Source organism: Delphinapterus leucas, chromosome 2 (assembly GCF_059928025.1).
Source record: "Delphinapterus leucas isolate spDelLeu-1000000601 "Yukka" chromosome 2, BTC_Dleu_Yukka2, whole genome shotgun sequence".
Taxonomy (NCBI): domain Eukaryota; kingdom Metazoa; phylum Chordata; class Mammalia; order Artiodactyla; family Monodontidae; genus Delphinapterus; species Delphinapterus leucas.
This window is the reverse complement of record NC_143130.1, coordinates 35,864,287-35,887,767: the sequence shown is the minus strand read 5'-3', so window position 1 is coordinate 35,887,767 and position 23,481 is coordinate 35,864,287. Positions and strand designations below refer to the sequence as shown.

The 23,481-nt window shown below is 41.9% G+C and overlaps 1 protein-coding gene and 1 non-coding gene across 6 annotated transcripts in view; both read left to right on the top strand.

Moving 5' to 3' along the window:
* Window positions 1–23,481, top strand: part of MTHFS (methenyltetrahydrofolate synthetase) — a 287,753-nt gene that overhangs the window by 233,435 nt on the left and 30,837 nt on the right. For 4 of the 5 annotated variants that reach the window (XR_016391959.1, XR_016391961.1, XR_016391963.1 and 1 more), the window contains one exon: window positions 20,756–20,983. The exons of the other annotated variant lie outside the window; for it this stretch is intronic. The gene's annotated coding sequence lies outside the window, so the exon portion shown is untranslated. The remainder of the gene's footprint in view (window positions 1–20,755; window positions 20,984–23,481) is intronic. 5 annotated transcript variants of the gene reach the window in all.
* Window positions 17,745–17,816, top strand: TRNAE-CUC (transfer RNA glutamic acid (anticodon CUC)). Its single transcript has one exon. It is a non-coding gene; the product is annotated as a tRNA-Glu (tRNA).

Sequence of the window (23,481 nt, the reverse complement as noted above, 5' to 3'; positions counted from 1 at the left end):
AATTTCTGCCCCTGCCGACCAGCCAGACTATCTACCCACCTCCCTACAGTCCTAAAGGAACAAACAAAAGCATTCCTGAGAGTTCCACATGAATCAATTGCTTTTTGGAACTTATTCTCATACCACTCTCTCTTTCTTCAAGCTGTCATTTCTTTGGCCTTAGGAATAAGAAAAACCAAGTGTTAGAGTGATATGTACGAGGGCTTCTGAGTTTAAGGACGGAATTGCTCTCCGTGGTTCCTGCTGAGCTGCCCTGCTCTTAAAATAAGGTCTTTTGGAGAGGGCAGGGCAGGCACAGGAGTGCCTTAATGGTTTTGTCAGTAAGAGCAGCTAAGAGTTAACAAATTCTGTCCACATCTGTAAGAGATCTGAAAAGACATTCTTGCCCTGGAAGAAAGAATTTGAACAGTATTTTTCAATTTTGAGGGAAGATAGTAATAAGACTTCTTTTTCCCCTTGGCTTGATAAACGCTGTTTCTCTCTCTGCTTCTTATACTGTATAATTCAGATGTTGCTGGAGGAACATCCAAGACAAAAACCTTTGCGTGGAGACATGGGTGTATACTTTCTTCCCACAACAAACACGCTCATTTGCTTATAAGATTTAATTTTTCTGGGCTTCCCTGGTGGCACAGTGGTTAAGAATCCGCCTGTCAATACAAGGAACACGGGTTTGAGCCCTGGTCCAAGAAGATCCCACATGCCATGGAGCAACTAAGCCCATGCGCCACAACTACTGAGCCTGCACTTTAGAGCCCGTGAGCCACAACTGCTGAGCCCACGTGCCACAACTACTGAAGCCTGTGCGCCTAGAGCCCATGCTCCACAACAACAGAAGCCACTGCAATGAGAAGCCCATGCACTGCAACGAAGAGTAGCCTTCACTCGCTGCAACTAGAGAAAGCCCGTGCGTAGCAACGAAGACCCAACACAGCCAAAAATAAATAAATAATAAATTTTTTAAAAATGATATAATTTTTCTGAAATATGTAGCCAAGCTTGAAAAAAGGGAGAGAAGTCCCTAGGTTCTAGGAATGAAGGAGGTCACTTGAGCAGATGCAGTGGAAACCCTAAGAGGTAGGGGGACGAGATATAGGTACTGAGGGTTCTAATATTTATACTGGGACAAAACCTGTCCCAGTATAAATATTAGGCATGTTTGAGGCAGTAAACTGTATAAAGAACCTGAACATGCTAGGACTACTCTATAAAAAGAAGCAATAGAAATTCTATCCACTAGCCCAGAGAAACTGCAGGGGAGCTTGCTACACACCTGGGGCTCTGAGTAGAAACTGAAGTCCCAAGCCTATACCTTACATGGTATAGGTTATGGGTTTTTACTAGCCACCAGATGTGTAAACTGTAAGCATCAAGGATGGACAGAATTCCTGGGGCTCCAACAAAATAAAATATCCTTCTGTAAGATACGTCCAAAATTATGGCATATGGGACATCTCAGGGAAAAAACAGTATCTAGTAAATATGAGCTCACAATAATAAACTACAAACTGCATAAGGAATTGGATCACTGTGAGATAAAGCAGATACAACAAAAAATAAGATTTTTGCCCAAACAATTAGGAATATTAAAACCATTTGAGACCACAAAATAAATTTGTTTAAAGTGATTAAAATAATGGAAGAACTAAACAATACATTAAAAAGTATATAGGAAAAAACAGAACCTACATAGATAAAAAATATATATAGTCATTAAATTTACAGTCATTAAACTGAAAAACACAATGGATCAGTTAAATAGCAGTTTAAACAGAGCTAAAGAAAGAATTAGTAAACTGGAAGATAGATCTGAGAAACCCACCTAGAGTATAGCACAGAGTTTAGAGATAGAAAATATGAGACATAAAAGAAAGAAAGAGAAGATTCACATGTATTTAATAGGAGTTCCAGAAAGGGTGGGCAGAGAACATATTTGCAAAAATAGTAGATGAGAAGTTTCCAAGTTAAAGATACAATTCCATTCATTGAAAAAGTGCATTGATACAGAGCAAGATAAACTCCATAACTAGTCATAGTATAATGAGATGACAGACCAGTAACAACAAAATGTCTTAAAAGCAAAAAAGTCATTAAACTAAAAACAAAGCAAAAAACTTCTCATAATTAGAATGACAGAAGACTTCTTTTCAACATCATTAGGGACTATAAAAATTTTAATGTTATTCTTCAAAGTACTGAGGAAAAATAACTGACAACTTATAATCCCAAACCTGGGTAAGTTATTATTCAAGAGAGAGAATATAAGAGAAAAATTTCAAAGTCTGAATAAAAGGTTACTACTTATAGATCATTATTGAAACAACTACTAAAGAATATAATACAATATGAAAAACACTGGGTGTAAAAGAACATTTGGGATATAAGAAGCTGTCTAAATAAGCATTTATCGTCAAACTAATAATATCAAAAAGAACTAATTTTTGGAAGGCTAATAAGAAAGTAGAACTAAAGTAATATAAAATCGTGGTATCCAATGTGGCAGCCACTAGCTACATATGATTATTGAGCATTTGAAATGTGACTAGTACAACTGAGGAACTGAATTATTTATTTTTTAAATTACTTTAAACTTAAACTTAAAAATTAAAGTAGTATAGAATATTTTTTCACCAAACACATCTTCATTGTTTTACTAGGACTGCATTTCCTATTAACCATGGTATCATGTAAGATATTATTGTGTTGTCATGTGCGTGTTGGACACATGCCTTGTTTCAGATATAAATACAAAACACACGGACTGACCTGGTTAATATCAAGTATATAAACACCTTATTTATCTAAGTATCAATGGATAGGTTCACTTTAAATAATTTTTTATGCATGTATGAAGCCTTGTAATGTGTGAGATTATTTTGTGCAGGCAGCATGAATTACAGGATTTGAATCACCTTTCACTGGGAAGTTTCATTCTGTAACAGGGTCTCCTCTGGGCCTGAAGACATCTAATGGCCTGGGAGACCCTTTTGTAAGACTAGTCCTTGTCCCTCTGGCCAAAATTATCCAGGAGCACAACACACAGGCCAAAGGAAATTGACCCCAAGTTCCAGCAACACCTTTTCCTAGCTATGTGGCTTTGGGCAAAGTTTTACCAGCTCTGAGCCTCAGTTTCCTCATCCATGAAGTAGAATGTCCTGATCAAAGTGCTGCGGTAGGAATTAAATGAGATGGTATATATAGAGTACAATGCCCAGTGGCTGGCACACAGTAAGTGCTTAATATGTGCTGAATCTTTTTCTGTTCCCTTTCATTTCCTTGGAGAAAAGCAAACTCATCAGCTAAAGGAAGGGACTGGAATAGCCCTGATTCCCCTGTGTTCTTGGTCTGGTTATAGACCCTGGAACAGGCTCCCCCTGATGCGGAACAATGACCAAGCCTGACCCTGTGTCCCTACCCCAGCCCCAGGCTGCCCAGGGCCTTTGTTATGGTATACTTTAATTTCCCTTGGATCCCAAAATGGCCATTCCAGACAGGCCTTCTCTCAGCCAGCCACCCCCGGGGCTGGCCATGTGGAAGCCTGCATTTGTCAAATGACAGATTTAATGAAAAATGAGGCACAGACTCACATGCATTAAAGAAGTAACTGAGCTTTGGGGGCTACATCACACAACAAAACCAGTTCTGTGCAGCCAAGCTCAGTGAGATTGATTTCTTTAAGTCCTTCTTCTTGCTCCGATATATCATCTCAGGAAGTCAATATTGTGGCGTTGCCTTCTGAACAGTACCCTCTTTTGACCTTATATGAATTGTTGGATGGGAGCCTGGGAAATTTCTCCCATCGAGTCATTTCCTTGTTAATCAGAAGCCAGCTTCTCTGTTGCTTTAATGCAAGAAAGACTCAGCTTGTTGAGCCAGCCAGCCTGGATACTTCTGTCAACATGACATGCATAGATCTGAATATGAGATCAACTTTAGGCCCCAAGAGCTGTCAAGGGAGGGAAACTGAAATAATGGGAAAGTCAAGTCTGGTGCATCGCCTGTCTATTTGTGGTGAAGGTGGTTTGAGAGACAGTAGGGGGAGAGACAGAGAAAGTGTTTAGGCGTAGCCTGGGGGATGGTAGAACAGGGCAAGGCTGATTTACACCATCCTGGAGGCCGCACGAGGTCTGGAACCAGCTTTGGATGATCTTAACCTTGGCTTTATTTGGTCACACAGAGGAGCCAGATCCGGGGAACACAAGTCACATTAAACCCACGGGAGGGGCTTCCCTGGTGGCACAGTGGTTAAGAATCCACCTGCCAATGCAGGGGACACAGGTTTGAGCCCTGGTCCGGGAAGATCCCACATGCCGCGGAGCAGCTAAGCCCATGCGCCACAACGACTGAGCCTGTGCTCTAGAGCCCGTGAGCCACAACTACCAAGCCCACCATGCCACAACTAGTGAAGCCCACGCACCTAGAGCCTGTGCTCTGCAATACGAGAAACCACCACAATGAGAAGCCTGTGCACCTCAACGAAGAGTAACCCCCGCTCGCCACGACTAGAGAAAGCCCACGCGCAGCAAATGAAGACCCAACGCAGCCAAAAACACATAATGATAAATAAAATAAATATAGAAGAAAACTTTAAAAACCCACGGGAGGCCAAGTATAGTCCAGCGATGCTTTCTTAATTTGTTATTGGAGAGCCTGGACCAGTGACAGGGAAGGTGTGCTCAGGAGACAGATTGCAAGTCCGGAGGATGCTTGGTATGTGTGAAGTTGGAGCAAAGGGAGCAGGATCTTCTTGTGGAATTGCAGGTTGAGGCTGTGATAAGAGTCTGGAATGTTCTCCTTCTCCTTTGTTTTTTCTTCTATCCTTCCCGCTTCCCTTTTATCACCCCGCCCTCTCTTCCTCCCTCCATTCAGGGGTTAATGAGCTTTTCATCACGTGTCTGGTCTTTGCCAGGCACTGTGAATATACACATCACCGTTTCTATCCCCAGGAGCTCATATACAATCTAATGGGGAGACAGGTAAGAAAACAGAGGATACGGAACACACGTGCTGATAATGGCTTCTTCGCCTTTAAAGCAGGTGGGCTCGGAAGGCTATGGTGAGGATTCACCGAGATAAGGCACCAAGTTAGCAAGGAGCACAGTGCATGGCTCACAAGCACCCAGGAAGAGTTGGCTCATGTTATTTTGATCCCTCGTCTTCTTTATCTTGATGAACAAAGAGCTATGGGCACATAGTAGAGGAGAGGGGTGTTCTCCAGGAAGTCAGGAAAGGCTTTCCCTCTGGAGGGAATCAGAGCCAGTGTGGAAGGAAGAGTGGGTCTCCCCTGACTGGAGAGGGGATATGAGGGCCCCAACCAAGAAACCGGAGGCTGGACACTGCCTTCTGTGAGTGACAAGGGACAGTGAGACAGAGGAGGGAGGGGAACAAGGATAAGGATAAAACAGAGATGAGGTCAGATTTTAATGGGCTGTGTGGACTCAGGAACAATGGAGCCTTTTAAACAGTGAAAGCATGATTGGATTTGTAGAAAGTTAGCACTAATGATGGCACCTAGCTAGGGTTAGGTAAGTTGCAAAAAGACGAATTAGGAGGTACTTTCAATAGAGCAAGCTTCAAGATGATGGGACCCACACCAAGGCTGTATAAACGGAGATGGAAAAGAGATGCTAGATCTATGAGATGTTGAGGAAGCAAATCAATTAGAAAATGATTACTGATGAAACCCTGGAGGTGAATAAAAGGAATGGTTGAGTCTATGCCTTCAGGTGCTCGGAAGGATGGTGGTCTCTTATTTATTATTTATTTATTTTTATTGGAGTGTAGTTGCTTTACAATCTTGTGTTAGTTTCCGCTGTACAACAAAGTAAATCAGGTATGCATATACATATATCCCCTCTTTGGGGGATTTCCTTCCCATTTAGGTCACCACAGAGCATTGAGTAGAGTTCCCTGTGCTGTACAGCAGGTTCTCATTTGTTGTCTATTTTATACAGAGTATCAGTAGTGTATATGTCAACCCAATCTCCCAATTCATCCCACTCCCCCTTCCCCCGCCCCCAGTATCCATACGTCTGTGTCTCTATTTCTGCTTTGCAGATAGGTTCATCTGTATCATTCTTCTAGATTACACGTATAAGTGATATTGAACAATATTTGTTTTTCTCTTTCTGACTTACTTCACTCTGTGTGATGGTCTCTAGGTCCAGGATGGTGGTCCCTTTACCCAAGATAGGCACTGAAGGAGGAGACAGAAGTGTAGGAGGGGAAGGTGATTTCAGCTTGGAGGAGGTTACAGGTGCTAGAGAGACATCAGGTGGAGATGGGGTGATGATTGAACATGCTGCTTGGGGCTTGTCAGTAGGCACTCCTGGAAAGTCCTGGTCACTAGAGGAAGTGGAAGACAGACAAACAATTGGGGTGTTCAGAGAAGAGATCCCAGGTTAGGACACTGAGAGAGTAACATAGAGAGGCAGGAAAGGAAGACGAGAGGGCAGGTGTGATCAAGTAGCACAAAGGCGCAGTGATGTGAGGACTGACGAGAGATGACATGTAGTGTCTGGGGTGATGCTTTTCAGATAGGTCTCACTCCTGGATAGATACGGCCAAGTACTAGTGACTCATCCAACTTCACTTTTCTTAAATTCCTTAGTAGTCAACAAAAGCTTTGTTGGCTGCAATAGAGCTTCTTGTCTACTCTACTGCCTGGCCCAGTGGTGTTTAAACAAAGGTTGAACAATGGGATCTTACAATTTTCAGCCTGACAGCCTGTCTTCCTTGAGGTTGGTTATTAAGATTTCAGAAACTCCTTCATCCATCCAGGAGCACACTGATATCACTTTAGGTGGATGGCTTCCATGCAAACTCATCTCATTGATTTGTTAATCATTTCTCTTTGTGCTAATGTCAGCAAGTGACCCGTCCTGGCTCTGTCTCCTCACTCTGGCTCTGATCCATGTGGGGGTGTGGTGACAGGTGGGGTGGGACATGCCTATCCCTGGCTATAAAGGTGGCCATCCCTTCCACACTATTTGTACGGCCTTGTGAGGTAGAGGGAAAATGGTCTCCATATGGAAATCATGTAAGAGGACCATGCAGCCTGGTTTTAAACCCTGGCCACCCCACGTTTGGCGTGTGGGATGCTTGAAAAGTTATTAAATGCTCTGAGCCTCCACCACTTCATCTATAAAAGGGAAATAAATCCTAACTTATAGGGCTATTGGGGGAATTCAATGAGGTGAGATGAAAAGTAGAGCAGAGCAACCAACAGCTTGTAATTATTGAACATTTGGATTGTTTCTAATTGCCATTATGACTATTCTAGAAACAGTTAACTTGTGAAGGAGGCAGTTGAGCTCATTCAGAATCTCTTCCTGAAGGCTCTATTCTTTGACTCATTAAGGTTTTACTTTAAAACAGGGAAAGGGAAGAAAATTCACATAAGTTTGCATGGGGCTGTGATTATAAATACTGTAAGGGATGATAAGCCTTAGATTGGAAAAGTGAACATGTAGCCTCGGATCCTGTTTCCTGCTCAGGGGAGAAAATTGTCCCAGTCTCCTGCCTGTCACTCGCCACCCAAGGACCAGATCAGGTGTCATCCCTCCATCCTTATCTCTTTCCCTCCTTCTCCTACTTCGCTCCTTCCTAACTCCCTCCTTTCCTCTTTACCCCCTCCCTCTAGGGATCCACGCTGGAAAATCTAAGCCAATCACTGGCCCGTCCTGCACTTTGGGTTGAGAAACTGTGGGGTTTGGGAGCTGTTTCTCTGTGAGACTGACCAATTGTTGACATTTATTTTGACTGCGCTCTGTAATACACCTTTATTACCATTTTTTGTTTGTTTGTTTGTTTGGTGGGGTTTGGGAGCTGTTTCTCTGTGAGGCTGACCAATTGTTGACATTTATTTTGACTGCGCTCTGTAATACACCTTTATTACCATTTTTTGTTTGTTTGTTTGGCCGTGCTGCACAGCATGTGAGATCTTAGTTCCCCAACCAGGGATCGAACCCATGCCTCCTGCATTGGAAGCACAGAGTCTTAACCACTGGACAGCCAGGGAAGTCCCTGACCATTCTTCTTTTGAGAATTGTTTGGTCTCGTCTTTTGCCCAATTGACTTCCTATTTACAGTGTTTGTTTTTTGTTTGTAATAGTTTTTTGGTAGTTGTTTTAGTGGGAATAGTTTCTGACATATTTTTCAGAAATTTTCCCTGTTTGCTTTTAAGTGGGCAATATACACATATATACCAAATTTAAAACACTCAGAAGGGATCATAGGGAAAAGAAAGGATCCCTCCCCCTTCCTCAGCCCCCCATCACCTACTGCCCTTCTCTAAAGGCAACTACTGATACTGGAATCTTATATATCCTTCCTGAGATATTGCATGCATATCCAGATTATAGGTACATATATGAATATGTATGTATATATATATTAATTGTATGTATATATGTGTGTATGTGTGTATATATATATTACACACATGGTATATTGGTTTATACCTAGCTTTTTCACTTAATTAATATCTTGCCAGTCATTCCATATCCGTTTTTAAGTAAATTTTTTTAAATGGAGATGTAATTGACATATAACATTATATTAGTTTCAAGTGTACAATATAATGATTCGATATATGTGTGCTTTGCAAAATGAACACCACAATAAGTCTAGTTAATACCCATCACCACACCTTGGCATCCTTGTCAAATATTCGTTGATTATATATGTGTAAGTTTATTTCTGGGCTCTCTATTCTGCTCCATTGATTTATGTGTCTGTTTTTATGCCAGTATCATATGCTTTGATTATACTATGAATGTGAATATGAATAATCTGAATATGATTATGAATAAGCTTACAAATTTTCTTTTCTTGTGATGAGAAATTTTAAGATCTACTCCCTAGCAAGTTTCAAACAAGCAATAAGGTACTATTAACTACAGTCACCATACTGTACATTACATCCCCAGGACTTATTTATTTTATAACTGGAAGTTTATACCTTTTGACTGCCTTCACCCATTTCACCCTTCCCCCCCCCCATTTCTGGCAACCACCAATCTGTTCTCTGTATCTATGAGTTAGGTTTTTTGTTTTGTTTTTTTAGATTCCATATATAAGTGTGACCGTGTGGTGTTTGACTTACCTCGCCTAGCATAATGCCCTCAGGGTTCATCCATGTTGCCACAAATGGCAGAATTTCCTTGTTTATTGTGGCCAAATGGTATCAATATCTCATTTTATACACACACACATACACACAAACACACACACACGTATTTTTTCTTTCTGTATTCATTCATCAATAGATGGACACTTAAGTTGTTTCCATGTCTAGACTATTGTAAATAGCGCTGCAATGGACATGAGGGTGTAGATATCTTTTCAAGTTAGTGTTTTCGTTTCCTTTGGATAAATACCCAGGAGTGGAGTTGCTGGATCATATGGTGGTTCTATTTTTAATTTTTTGAGGAACCTTCATACTGTTTTCCATAGTGGCTGCACCAACTTACATTCCCACCAACAGTGCACAAGCGTTCCCTTTTCTCCACATCCTCGCCAGCACCTATTATGTCTTATCTTTTCGATAATAGTCATTCTAACAGGTGTGAGGTGATAGCTCATTGTGGTTTTGATTTGCATTTTCCTGATGATTAGTGATGTTGAGTACCTTTTCCTGTACCTGTTGGTCATTTTTATGTCCTCTTTGGAAATATATCTCTCCCTCTGTTTATTTTATCTTTGATTTCTTTCATCAGTGTTTTATAGTTTTCTGAGTACAGATCTTTTGCCTCTTTAGGTAGGTTTATTCCTACGTATTTTATTCCTTTTGTTGTGATGGTAAATGGGAGTGTTTCCTTAATTTCTCTTTCTGATATTTTGTTGTTAGTGTATAGGAATGCAAGAAATTTCTGTGCATTACTTTTGTATCCTGCAACCTTACCAAATTAATTGATTAGTTCTAGTAGTTTTCTGGTGGCATCTTTAGGATTTTCTATGTATAGTATCATGTCATTGACAAATAGTGACAGTTTTACCTCTTCTTTTCCAATTTGTATTCCTTTTATTTCTTTTCCTTGTCTGATTGCTGTGGCTAGGAATTCCAGTACTATGTTGAATAATAGTGGTGAGAGTGGACATCCTTGTCTTGTTCCTGATCTTAGAGGAAATGCTTTCAGTTTTCACTCTTGAGAATGATGTTGGCTGTGGGTTTGTCATATATGGCTTTTATTATGTTGAGGTACGTTCCCTCTATGCCCACTTTCTGGAGAGTTTTTATCATAAATTGGTGTTGAATTTTGTCAAAACCTTTTTCTCCATCTATTTAGATGTTCATATGGTTTTTATTCTTTAATTTGTTAATATGGTGTATCACATTGATTGTTTTGTATATACTGAAGAATCCTTGCATCCCTGGGATAAATCCCACTTGATCATGGTGTATGATCCTTTTAATGTGTTGTTGGATTCTGTTTGCTAGTATTTTGTTGAGGATTTTTGCATCTATATTCTTCAGTGATATTGGTGTATAATTTTCTTTTTTTGTGATATCATTGTCTGGTTTTGGTATCAGGGTGATGGTGGCCTCATAGAACGAGTTTGGGAGTGTTCCTCCCTCTGCAATTTTTTGGAAGAGGTTGAGAAGGATATGTGTTAGCTCTTCTCTAAATGTTTGCTAGAATTCGCCTGTGAAGCCATCTGGTCCTGGACTTTTGTTTGTCGTGAGATTTTTAACTACAGTTTCAATTTCATTACCTGTTGGTCTGTTTATATTTTCTAATTCTTTCTGGTTCAATCTTAGAAGGTTGTACTTTTCTAAGAATTTGTCCATTTCTTCCAGGTTGTCCATTTTATTGGCATATAGTTGCTGGTAGTATTCTCTTATAATCTTTTGTATTTCTGCAGTGTCAGTTGTAATCTCTCCTTTTTCATTTCTAATTTTATTGATTAGAGTCCTCTTCCTTTTTTTCGTGATGAGTCTGGGTAAAGGTTTATCAATTTTGTTTATCTTCTCAGAGAAAAAGCTTTTAGTTTTATTGATCTTTGCTATTGTTTTCTTTTTTTCTATTTCATTTATTTCTGCTCTGATCTTTATGATTTCTTTCCTTCTACTAATTTTGGGTTTTCTTTGCTCTTCTTTTTCTAGTTGTTCAGGTGTAAGGTTACATTGTTTATTTGAGATTTTTCTTGTTTCTTGAGGTGAGCTTGAATTGCTATGAACTTCCCTCTTAGAACTGCTTTCTCTGCATCCCATAGATTTTGGATTGTTGTGTTTTTGTTGTCATTTGTTCCTATGTATTTTTTAAATTTCTTCTTTGATTTCTTCAGTGATCTCTTGGTTATTTAGCAGCACACTGTTTAGCCTTCATGTATTTGTGTTTTTTTACCGTTTTTTCCTCTATTTGTAATCTCATAACGTTGTGGTTGGAAAAGATGCTTGATATGATTTTAATTTTCTTAAATTTTCCAAGGTTTATGAGAAAACCATAATTCAAAAAGAGTCATGTACCAAAATGTTCATTGCAGCTCTATTTACAATAGCCCAGAGATGGAAACAACCTAAGTGCCCATCATCGGATGAATGGATAAAGAGGATGTGGCACATATATACAATGGAATATTACTCAGCCATAAAAAGAAAAGAAATTGAGCTATTTGTAATGAGGTGGAGAGACGTAGAGTCTGTCATACAGAGTGAAGTAAGTCAGAAAGAGAAAGACAAATACTGTATGCTAACACATATATATGGAATTAAAAAAAAATGTCATGAAGAACCTAGGGGTAAGACAGGAATAAAGACACAGACCTACTAGAGAACGGACTTGAGGATATGGGGAGGGGGAAGGGTGAGCTGTGACAAAGCGAGAGTGAGGCATGGACATATATACACTACCAAACGTAAGGTAGATAGCTAGTGGGAAGCAGCCACATAGCACAGGGAGATCAGCTCCGTGCTTTGTGACCACCTGGAGGGGTGGGATAGGGAGGGTGGGAGGGAGGGAGACGGCAAGAGTGCAGAGATATGGGAACATATGTATATGTATAACTGATTCACTTTGTTATAAAGCAGAAACTAATACACCATTGTAAAGCAATTATACCCCAATAAAGATGTTAAAAATAAATAAATAAATAATGAAACAAATGCAACAAGGTAAAATAAAACCGCAACAGAAAAAAGAAAAACAAAAGGTGAGGGCGGGGGAACAAGCCAAAAGGAGACAACAATAACAAAGTATAAAGAATAAAATAAAATTAGGGAAATAAAATATTTATTAGAAGAAATAAAAATATAAATGAATCAACAACAATGAATCAACAAGGTAAAACAGAACCCCAATCTAAAAGAGGAAAAAAAAAAAGCCTTGTCTATGGTTGTGTGGTTTAGGCGGGGGTGGAACTTAGGCAGCGGAGGGGTTTAGGGTGGGGTGGACCTTGCAGGGTGGGGGGTGATGTTTGAGTGTGGGGCGGGGCCTAGGGTCAGGACACAGCAGCCAGAAAAGGCCTTGGGGCGGGGCCTAGGTGGGGCGACGTTCAAGGGGCAGGGTCTCTGCTTAGGACCTGTGTGGAAGGGGAGAGGCAGCACCAGGAAAGGAGGGCCTCTGGAGGGTGGAGTTTCCAGGTAAGGCCCTGGGTGAGGGTATGTGGGTGGGGTTTAGGCCCAGCGAGTTGGAGGGGGTCTCTGAGTGTAGATGTAGGGCCCTGGGTGGGGGTGTGGGGCGGGGCTTGGGTTCTGCGTGGCAGGAGGGAGGCTCCGAGGGCAGAGGTTTAGGCCCGGGAGCCCAATAGGCTCCCTGGTGCCTAAGTGGCCAGGGAACGCACTGGCCGTGTTCCCTTCCGTTACTTTACACCCCTCCCCACTGTCTCCCCCAGGGTCTCTCCCGTCCCCACTGGACCCCTAACCATGGGTGGGTCCCGCTGGGTGTAGGAACTCCTCCCCAAGTGGGCAGGGGAAAGCTGGCCCCTGGGAAATTGTCCCCCAATTTCCCCCTTTGGGCGTGGGATCCCTTCCCTTCCCCCCACCACCCCTCAGGGGCGCCAATCTCATCCCGCCTCCACTTCTCCTCCCCCCTCACTCCTCCCCATGCCCCACATCCTACCTGGTCGCTGGGGGTTCTTCCCATCCCCTTAGGTGTATGTGGTCCCCTACCAGTCAGTGCCTGGTAGGTGCCCTAGTTGTGCGGAGACGTGAATTCCGTGTCCTCCTAGTACGCCGTCTTTTCCCACCCCCCCATCTTCTTTTAAAGTCAAACTCAAATCCCACTTTCCCCAAGAAGCCTGTCACCAGCTCTCTAACCCATTTGCTCTTTCCTTGTACTTTTATTTAGAACCACGTCCCTGAGCTCTGACCACACCAACAGCCCTCAGTCCCCTTTAGAGAAGACACCTTAGAATTGTTTCTATATTCCCTCTTCCCTCTCCCAGCTGCCCACACAGTGCTGGATACATGGTAGGCGCATTTGGCTGGATGAAATGATCACTCAGACAATTCAACAATTAATGCTTCGTCCCATCACCATGGCTGTGAGAGTCCATTTCCCACTGAAATCCCCACTAGCTTTTGAAGGCGAGCAGAAATCAGAGTGATTTGCCTTTTCCAAGCTCGCCATACGTGTTCCTTTTCCATGATTTCTCTTCAGGAATCCAAAGGAGCAGGAGGGACCTGGCTGTTGATTACAAAATGGCTGGGAGACAAGAAGGAAAGGGGTGTAGAAACCTGGCAAACAACCCTCATTGCTGAAATGTCAAACCGACTGAAGTCAAGCCCATTAATCTTGTTTTATTGCAAGATTCAAAATCGCCATGCTATGGCAGCCACAGAATTGATGGATGGGTTTCCCTGCGTTCATCCAGCACCTCGGCTGCCTGAGAAACCAGATCTCAGATGAACAGGGAGAGGAAATTAAAATGGCCTTCTGAGGTTCTTCGGTAACTGCTAGTAGGGAAAGATGGGGCATTCAGGGTCTCTGGCAGCCAAGGTGCTTACACTTGGTTTTCACTGCAATTTTTGGTAAGCAAATCAAAGAAACAGCAGTGCTGAAGCCACCATGGTAAATCTTCAGCAACTTCTGCTCCAGTGAGGGGGTGAGAGTGGTCACAACCTGGCTGCCCTGTTGCTTGAGGCCACCAGGCTGTGATCTTGTTTGACTTCTTGCTGATGAAATAGGTGAAAGATGGGAATGCCTGGCTGTTTTAATTTGCAATTTTTTGATCACTGGGAAGCCTAAATCTTTTTCCATATGTCAGTTTTCTAGTCAGATTTCCTCTTCTGTAAATAACCATTTTCCTTGTGCCCCTAATATAATTCATAATTCAGTTCAGCAGTTCCACATTGATTGTGGGCCTATATGCCCAGCACATTCAGTGCAAGATATACAGATATATGTATATTCCATTTTCTAATAGAGTGCAGGGATGGGGATGGCGAGAGAGAGAGTCAAACCCAAAATATCATTTCACTGCAATATGGCTGATAGGGATACTTCCAGAGTATTTTCCCTGGTTTTGCTGTGATTTTTGTTATTTTTAGAGAGCATAGAGGTATTTGTATTTTTTATGTTGTGCATCATATATCTTGGAATCGCCTGGTCATTGTCTTTGCTCATCCTTTTTCTATTCTTCTGTTGTTCTTGTCTTTGTTAATTTGTAGAAGCTCTTTAGGTATTTTGGAAATTAATTATTTGTCTTTAGAAGTGCCACACATATATTTTCTAATCTTTTTATTTAACTTTATTGCATTTTTATCATGCCAAAAAGTGTCATTTTCAGAACATTCTTTAACATCATATATTGATAAAATAACCTCAAAATGGACTAAAGACCTAAAGGTAAGACCAAAACCATAAGACTCTTAGAAGAAAACGTAGGCAGAACACTCTTTGACATAAATCGTAGTATTGTTTTTGTGGATTTGTCTCCTAAAGTAAAGGAAATAAAAGTAAAAATAAACAAATGGGACCTAGTCAAACTTACAAGCTTGCACAGCAAAGGAAACCATCAGCAAAACTAAAAGACAACCTACTGAAAGGGAGAAAATATTTGTAAGTGATATCACAGATAAAAGGTTAATATTCAAAATACATCAACAGCTCATACAACTCAACAGCAAAAAAACAAACAACTTGATTTAAAAAATGGGCAGAAGATCTGAATAGATATTTTTCCAAAGAAGACATACAGTTAGCCAACAGGAACATGAAAAGATGCTCAACATCACTAATCATCAGGGTAATGCAAATCAAAACCACAATGAAATATCACCTCACACCTGTCAGAATGGCCATCATCAAAAAGACCAGAAATAACAAATGTTGGTGAGGATGTGGAGAAAAGGGAACCCTTGTGCACTGTTGGTGGGAATGTAAATTGATGCATCCACTGTGGAAAACAGTATGGAGGCTTCTCAAAAAACTAATAATAGAACTACCATTTGACACAGTAATTCCACTCTTGGATATATAATAAAGAGAGAGAGAGAGAGAAAACACTAATTCCAGCATGTACATGCACCCCAATGTTCATACCAGCATTATTTACAATTGCCAAGATGTGGAAGCAACCTAAGTGTCCATCAACAGATGAATGGATAAAGAAGATGTGGTTCATATATACAGTGGAATATTACTCAGCCATAAAAAAGAATGAATTTTGCCATTTGCAACAATATGGATAGACTTAGAGAGCCTTATGCTAAGTGAATTAAGTCAGTCAGAGAAAGACAAGTACTGTATGATATCTGAAAAATAAAATAAATTAGTGAATATAACAAAAAAGAAGCTGACTCATAGAGAACAAACTAGTGGTTACCAGTGGGGAGAGGGAAGAGGGAGGGGTAAAATAGGGGTAAAGGATTCAGAGGTACAAACTACTATGTATAAAATAAACAAGCTACAAGATACATTGTACAACACAGGGAATGTAGCCAGTATTTTATAATAAATATAAGTGGAGTATAACCTTTCAAAATTGAGAATCACTATGTTGTACACCTAAAGCTTGCATAATATTGTACATCAGTTATACCTCAAATAAAAGAACTGTCGTTTTGGTGTAGTCAGATTTTAAAATATTTTTCTTTGTGGTCAGTGCTTTTTACCTTTAAGAAATAATTCCCTACTCTCAGCCTATAAAAATATTCTCTGATGTTTTCTTCTAATCCATTTCAAACTTTTTCTCAGATGTAGAAATTAGAAACAAATAGGATGAATTAAACATTTCTTAGTACTTAAGAACTTATGGTGTTGGGTGGAGATTGTAAATGTCCTAAATATTTAGACAGGTTTATCAATAAATCCGTGAGGACCTTTGAGAAATTCTAATGACTTATTCGTGTTTCCTTTTGCTTTTGACCCTCTCCGTTTTAGGGGTGTGTGAGCGTGTGTTGTGTCATCTTTATACATGCTCATACCCATACAGACAGTCGCATGCATACACAGACACACACACACACACCCCTGAAGAATAACTATCCTTGAAATTAATAAATTTCTTATCCTACAACTATATGTAATATTGCCATATACTTAAATTTTTTCCTGTACTATTAGTTACTAGAATCTCATTCTCATATTTAATGATCTCTTTTGTATTTCTTATATTGTTAAAAGGTTGACCAGAGGCTTGTTCTGATTGTTCTGTTTGCCTTTAAGAGTTGTAGCTTTTAATAACACTGCTATTACTACTACCATTCTTACAGAAACAGTAACTACCACTTCAAACTCTTAAGATTCATTCATCCTTTATCAGTTTTTTACCAGACACTGTGCTTTAAGCTTTACCAAACATTATTGAATTTAATTTTTACAACAACCCTATAAAAATGGCACTGTTACCCATATTTTACAGATGAGAAACATGGGAAAATGGATCACAGAGAAATTAACCAGATATTCCAATGTTGCAGAGCTGTGTGTGTTGGAGTGAAGATAAGCAACCCAGGTCCATTTGACTTCACCTTTGGAGCCCTTTAAACCCTACATTTCACTGCTTTTCTCTTTTTTCTTTTCTTCTTATTCCATTGCTTCTTTCTTTCAGTTATTTTTCTGGTATTGTTTTCTTTCTTTTATTTTTCCCTTGATGTGATTTTCTGTTACAAAAGTGTTAGGTTCATTCTCGCTTATTCTCCCATCTCTCCCTGTCTCTTTCTGTCTCTCTCCGTTTCAATTTCCTCTTTGTCTCAGCAACATGCAAGACGTTATTCTTAGTTTCTAGATGTCTGAGTATTTTTTCTTTTTAATATCCATTTGAATTTTTAACTTATTGCATTGTGATCTCAAAGTATTATCTATAAAACTTCTGCTCTTGTGTTTATAGATATGATTTAGTATGCAATCATTTTTTGCTTATAGACCAGGTATGTATACTTCAAAAGAAAAAGTAATCCATATTCGTGGATTATGAAACTTAGTATAAGTCTGTTATAGGTACTGCACTTATTGTGTCTTTCGTTTTTTCTATGTCCTTATTTAATCTCTTGTCTACTTGGATCTGTAATAGACTGATAATGGTAAATTACTTTCTCCCTCCCAAAAAAGCACATTTTTGTTTCATTTCTTGTGCATTTTTATAGTATTTTGCTGTATGTGCTTGCAGGTCTTATGTAAAATTTTTGCTTTTAAGCACTGTGCTGTCCAGAATTCATCTGGCTGTTCCTTGGTTTGAATTTGACAGGCATATTCTGGCCCATGAATTTATTTTTAACTTTTAGAATCTTTCTGCTACAGAAACATATCTTACGGACAACTTAACGGTAACTTTAAAAAAAAATACAATCTTTAGCGAATTCCCTGGTGGTCTAGTGGTTAGGACTCGGCACTCTCACTGCCGTGGCCCGGGTTCAATCCCTGGTCGGGGAACTAAGATCCCACAGACCGAGAGGCACAGCCAAAAAGAGAAAAATTGTACAATCTTTAAATAGCTTGGTAGGCCACTTACATTCATTTTTATAAACACCACACCGTGTTTATCATCTGTCATCCCACTTTATGTCTACTTGTCCTCTGTCTTCTCTTTTGATTTTTGATGTGTGTTTTGATAAACGATTGTTTTATACTTCATTTTCTGTCTTAAAGAATTTAAAAAAGTAACCCTCTAATTTTTAAAAAATCATTTACGATCAATGAGATATTCCATGAACATTCTTACAGCTACAGTCACCATTTCTAAACTTTCTAAACAAGCACAACTTTTAACTCCCCTTTATAGCCTATGAAAGATGAATTTTACAGGTTTTACTTCTTTTCCTTTGTCCTCCTTTCTCATCCCTTTCTCATCCCGTCGGAACATAGACGGCAGGCTGGGGCCCCACAGCACATGGGGCTGCTGGGGCGGCAGCCAGGATTAAATGTGTCATGAGTCCAGGGAAGGAGGAGGCTGGGCCAGATCTGAAGGCAAGAGCAGGGATGATGCAGCCACCCTCTGGTGTCTCTGGACCCAAGGCTGCCTTTCTTTCATTGTTTCTCCCCCCGTCCAGGCTGAGTCAGTTCCTGAGCTTCCAAGGCCATCCTGCCTGACTCGGCATGCCTGCCACCTTGAGGCATTGGCAAGGCACGGAGACAGAGGCGTGGCCCGTAAAAAATGATTTCCTTAGGAAGGGAAGGACCATGAATTCTCAGATCTCTGCAAACACGGGACAATTAGGTGGCCCGATGGTTAATGAATTTAATGCAGTAAGTGCAACTTAATGCACATCGACAAAACAGTTTAAATTGCTGGTACACATCAATGGCTTCTGGTTCCTTGGGAATGTTCGGGAGATGAAAAGGTGTGCTCTGGGCTTTAATAAGAGAGAGAATTGTATAATCTCAGAGCACAAGGGGGTCTTTGAGGCATCAACTTGACCACAGTGAATCCACACTCTCATCTTCCCATTGGTCTCACCTAACACACAAACAAGGCTTTTGGTTGATGGAGAGCAAGAGACCATCTGTTGGAATGAAGGCTCCACACAAGGATAAAGAAGATGCATGCCCTAATGCAAAGATAACACTTAACTTCTGGAACCAGCTTTGAAATACAGCTTGCTAGGTTATAAAACTGCACCTACCTGGTCTTAAGGGACTAGAAGCCCAGGTGTCAGAATCTGGGTTAGAGCAGTGATTTGGAACCATTCATAGACTTGGAGAGAGAGGAAGCGGGATGAGAGCCCCGCAGAGTCTGTGCTTCTGAAGCTGGGGCTAACCCTGTGAAAATGCAGGCAGCTGGGGGGCGGGGGCGGGTCCCGGGACCAAGTCACAGTTTAAACTGGAATGATTAGCACATGAGATCCTCGTCTCTTAGCCATTGGCCAATTGTGGATCATCGGCTAGAGGCACAGAGCAGACCAGTAGATGGGATTTGCACAGGGAAATTTCATGTGAGAATCACACTTTCTCTATTCTCTTGAAAAATCAGATGCTTTAGCCACAGTGGGCCTGTGTTCTTAGGGGCCAGCAGTCAGCAGGAGCTGAGGGCCGTTCTCCTCTTTAGATGGGCAGGCGGCCTCCTGTTTTGTGCATCCCACCACTCTCAATGGTGTTCATCCATTTTGACCATCTTCCCGGTCCAGTAGGTGTTTGAGTTTGTATCCTTGGCAGGTGCTGCACTAGGCAGTGAGATGCAAAGATGAATAAATGGTTCACCTCTGCGCGAGAGTCTCTTGGACACAAATGGCTTTCCTCATCCACTCAAACTCCGAGTGTCTGTTCTGTGTTGGGCTCTGTGCTGGTGCTGACAATGGAAAAATGGAACACCACACTGGTGTTCTTCAGAGTGTACAATCTCAGAGAGAGAGAGAGGTGAACAGATGATTGAAATACAAGGCGATTACTATGGTAGCCCAGAAGCCATGGGCATGAAATGATTAAACCTTCCTGTTCTGACAATCCTGGCCAGAAGACTGCTTAATGGTGTTCCAAGGCAGGCCTGGGGCTGAGCAACTAGGGGATCAATTTTTTAGAACTGACCAGAAGTAAGAAGAGATTTTTCCTTTTAAGGGCTATAAATTCTCTCATCGGTCCAGCCAGGTATTAAACCAGGAACACAGCCGCAAAAATTAGTCCAGTTATAGAGAGCACATACTATCACAGGGCTTTCAAAAGAAAGGCCTAGAATTCAGTTTGCGTTTGGAGCAAAACATGCATACAGACTAGGAATAAAATAGAAGAATTTTAAGGCAAGAATCAGAAGTCCTAGTGCAGACAAGATGGCATGAGAGCAGAACACTGCAGAGCACATAAGATAATCACAGCCCAGGACTTCCCTGGTGGTGCAGTGGTTAAGAATCTGCCTGCCAATGCAGGGGACACGGGTTTGAGCCCTGGTCCAGGAAGATCCCACATGCCACGGAGCAACTAAGCCCGTGTGCTACAACTACTGAGCCTGTGCTCTCGAGCCCGAGAGCCACAACTACTGAGCCCGCATGTCACAACTACTGAAGCCTGCATGCCTAGAGCCCATGCTCCACAGCAAGAGAAGCCACTGCAGTGAGAAACCTGCACACCACAACGAAGAGTAGCCCCCGCTCGCCACAACTGGAGAAAGCCCACGTGCAGCAATGAAGACCCAATGCAGCCAAAAATAAATGAATTAATTAACTAACTTTAAAAAAAGAATATCACAGTCCAGCCCAGAGAGTTCCCTGTCCAAGCTGGACCTGAGCTCCCACCAGGCTGTAAGTCAGACTGAGTCTTGAGTCTTTAATTGTAAACCATGAGCATGGCAACCTGATGGGACAGTTCATGCTCTCTAACAGGTCATCTTTAGCAGCGCTGCTCCTCTGTTTAAACATCTGTACCATGTCTCTTTCTTTCTGTAGAATGGACACACATTCGGTTGTCTTCTTCATCAAGTTGTGATTTGGAAAGTCTATCTCAATGATGCTGTAGATGGATGCCTCTCCTGGACATACACCTAGAATTTGGATTGTGGTGCCTGGTGGAAAAAGGAAAAACGGCCAAGAGCTCCCTTTTGCAGGATGGCGCCATTTATGTCCATTTGTTTCTGGGGGGATGCATGGTACGCCACAGCAGAGCTATTAGTTGAGGTGTGTAAGAGCCCAGAGGAAGGAGCATCTGAGTTTGCCTGGGAGCACTGGGGGGTGGGGGAGGGTTCACCCAGGAAGGACCCCTGGGCCCAAGATGTGAAGGGGGAATGAGTTCATAGGATAGATGAATCCTACTGAGGTGGGTGAGGAAGGCTTTCGGGATGGAGTGGCCTTAGAACTGAGGGAAGAGAAATGTTCAGCTGAGCAAAGATAAGGAGAAAGTTCATCCTGGCAGGAGGAAGAGCATGAGAAATTTGAAGGAAGCACAGAATAAAGGTTTACAGGACATCAGCACTAATGCCCCGAACACTAGTCCAACACCAGGTTAAAGCCAAGGAAAATCGGGCGTGTTTATTGATGTTTATGGAGTTCTGCAATGAGTGCTCTGAAGAACAGAACTCTGCCTTAGAAATGTTTGCCAGGCAGTGGAGTTCAAGGTGAGTTCAAGGAGGCGGGATGGGCGACAGTGACCTGTAGTTGCCTCCTTCTCTGAGGTTCAGCTTCTATCATTTAGGAACCACAGGACTTCGGAGGCAGGGTTATTGCAAATACTTTAAAAAAATGTATATAAAGCTCGCTGTAAGCTGCCCAGCAGCTGGCACCCAGGAGCTGCCCAGCAAACCACAGTCCCTACCCTCTCCCCTTTGTGCACATGAGGAACGTGCCAAGCTGGAGCCTGGCCATCTCCACTGCCAGGAAATTGCGGGACGACAGACAAAACTTTTTAGCTGCTAAAAGGTAGTGATGGGTTGAGATGCCAAGTGATAACTTCCTTTTGCTGAAGAGCGCGCACGTGAGAATGCACTTTGCACCCTCTGACACGTGCCCACGATGTCTCCCTTATTTATAGGTTTAGCTAATTAGCAGGTACGAAAAGTCAGTGTGCTTGCAACTAAAATGTTCCGTTATTCTGGGTTCTCTCCCCAGATTACTGGCTGTGTGGATAACTCTTCTCTTTTGGGACAAAATTAGAAACGAAACAAATCTTACAAACAGACCCTTAGGTAGCCTGGCTAGTGACTGGGATTATGACACTTCCATTTCTTGTCTCCTGACCTGGCCACAGTGAAGTTAGCTGTGTTCTGTCATTCTTAGCTTTGGGATTTTGAGAAAGTCACTGAAAACCTGTGAGCGTCTAGATTTTTAAAGGAGGATAATGTTCTCCAATTCTGTAAAAGAGTTACGAATATGAAGAAAGCATGTAAATATTTGGTACACTGTAGTTTACAGAAGTAAGCTACTATTATTTGGAATATTGTTAATGTCATTCTGGCATTTTCAGAAACATATGAAAACTTATGGATAAATGATATAGTCAATTTTTCATAAGTTATTTCCAGAAAGGTATGGCAATTTTTTTTTTTTTTTGGCCGCACTGCTTGCAGGATCTTAGTTCCCTGATCAGGGGTCGCCAGCGCCCTTGGCAGTGAAAGTGTGGAGGCCTAACCACTGGATCACCAGGGAGGTCCCGAGTTATGGCAATTTTTGCTAAAAGACACGGGAAGCTCTGATACAGCTTCTCAATTGTAGCCAAGCAACAGCTTTTGACAAACAAACTAAAAAGAGTGAAATTAGTTGATTTCTTGGTGCATTGAATTGATTGGTTCACCCTCCAAAGCTGGAATAGACCACTTTTTTTTTTTTCTGTACAAATGTTTCTGTTTCAAAGGTGAGGGGTGGGAGTTAGTGTCAAAGTGGGCAGAGGTGTGCTTTATCCACACCAGCCCATGAGCCAGACAGCACACATGCAATGAGAAAGCCAACAACAGAGGGATAAGGATGCCCTTATGCTCCTGGCTTCTCTGTCCCTCCAGCCCCAGAGGGTTCATGGGCACCTCACCTCTTCTCCAGCCGTCCCCTCCTTAGTCACCCCAACTACTACGGATCATTTCCAGAACTTTAAAGAAGTGACATCATGCCCTGCTGGCAGTGTAGCCCCTGCTTAATGCCCTCATGGGCTCCACTTCCCTCCCTCCCTCCAGAAAACAAACTTATTTGCGTTCACCCATCACCATTCCTCAGCCTCAACATCTATTGATTTTGGGGGGAGCATGGAGAGGCCAAGGGGCTCTAACTAATGTGCTCCCCAGCCTGTCACGGCACAGCCATTCAGCCCCCAGGGTTCAATCTCCCCACACAGTCTACACTCTAAAGCTGGTTACAAGTTGGGTTTGGCAGAAGCAGACTCAGATACAGAGCTTGGGGTGAAGGCTGTTTTTTGGGATTAACAGGATCCGGTTGGGTAAGGAAGTTGACTGCAGTGCAGGTCCAACAAAGCCCAAACCAAGCCGGCGGGGGCTGTGGCCTGAGGAGGTCCCTCAGAGTTGCTCCCCGTTGCCTGGTGGAAATGGCCAGGCCCGCTTACCCTCCCTGTGCCTTGTCACCTGATGTGGGCTGCTCTGGACAGACAAGGAGCCTTTCCGCCAGGGAGGAAAGCCCTGACGGTGCTGATGGTGCGGGCTGCTTGCTGACCCCCCTCCGCATGGTGGCAGCAGATC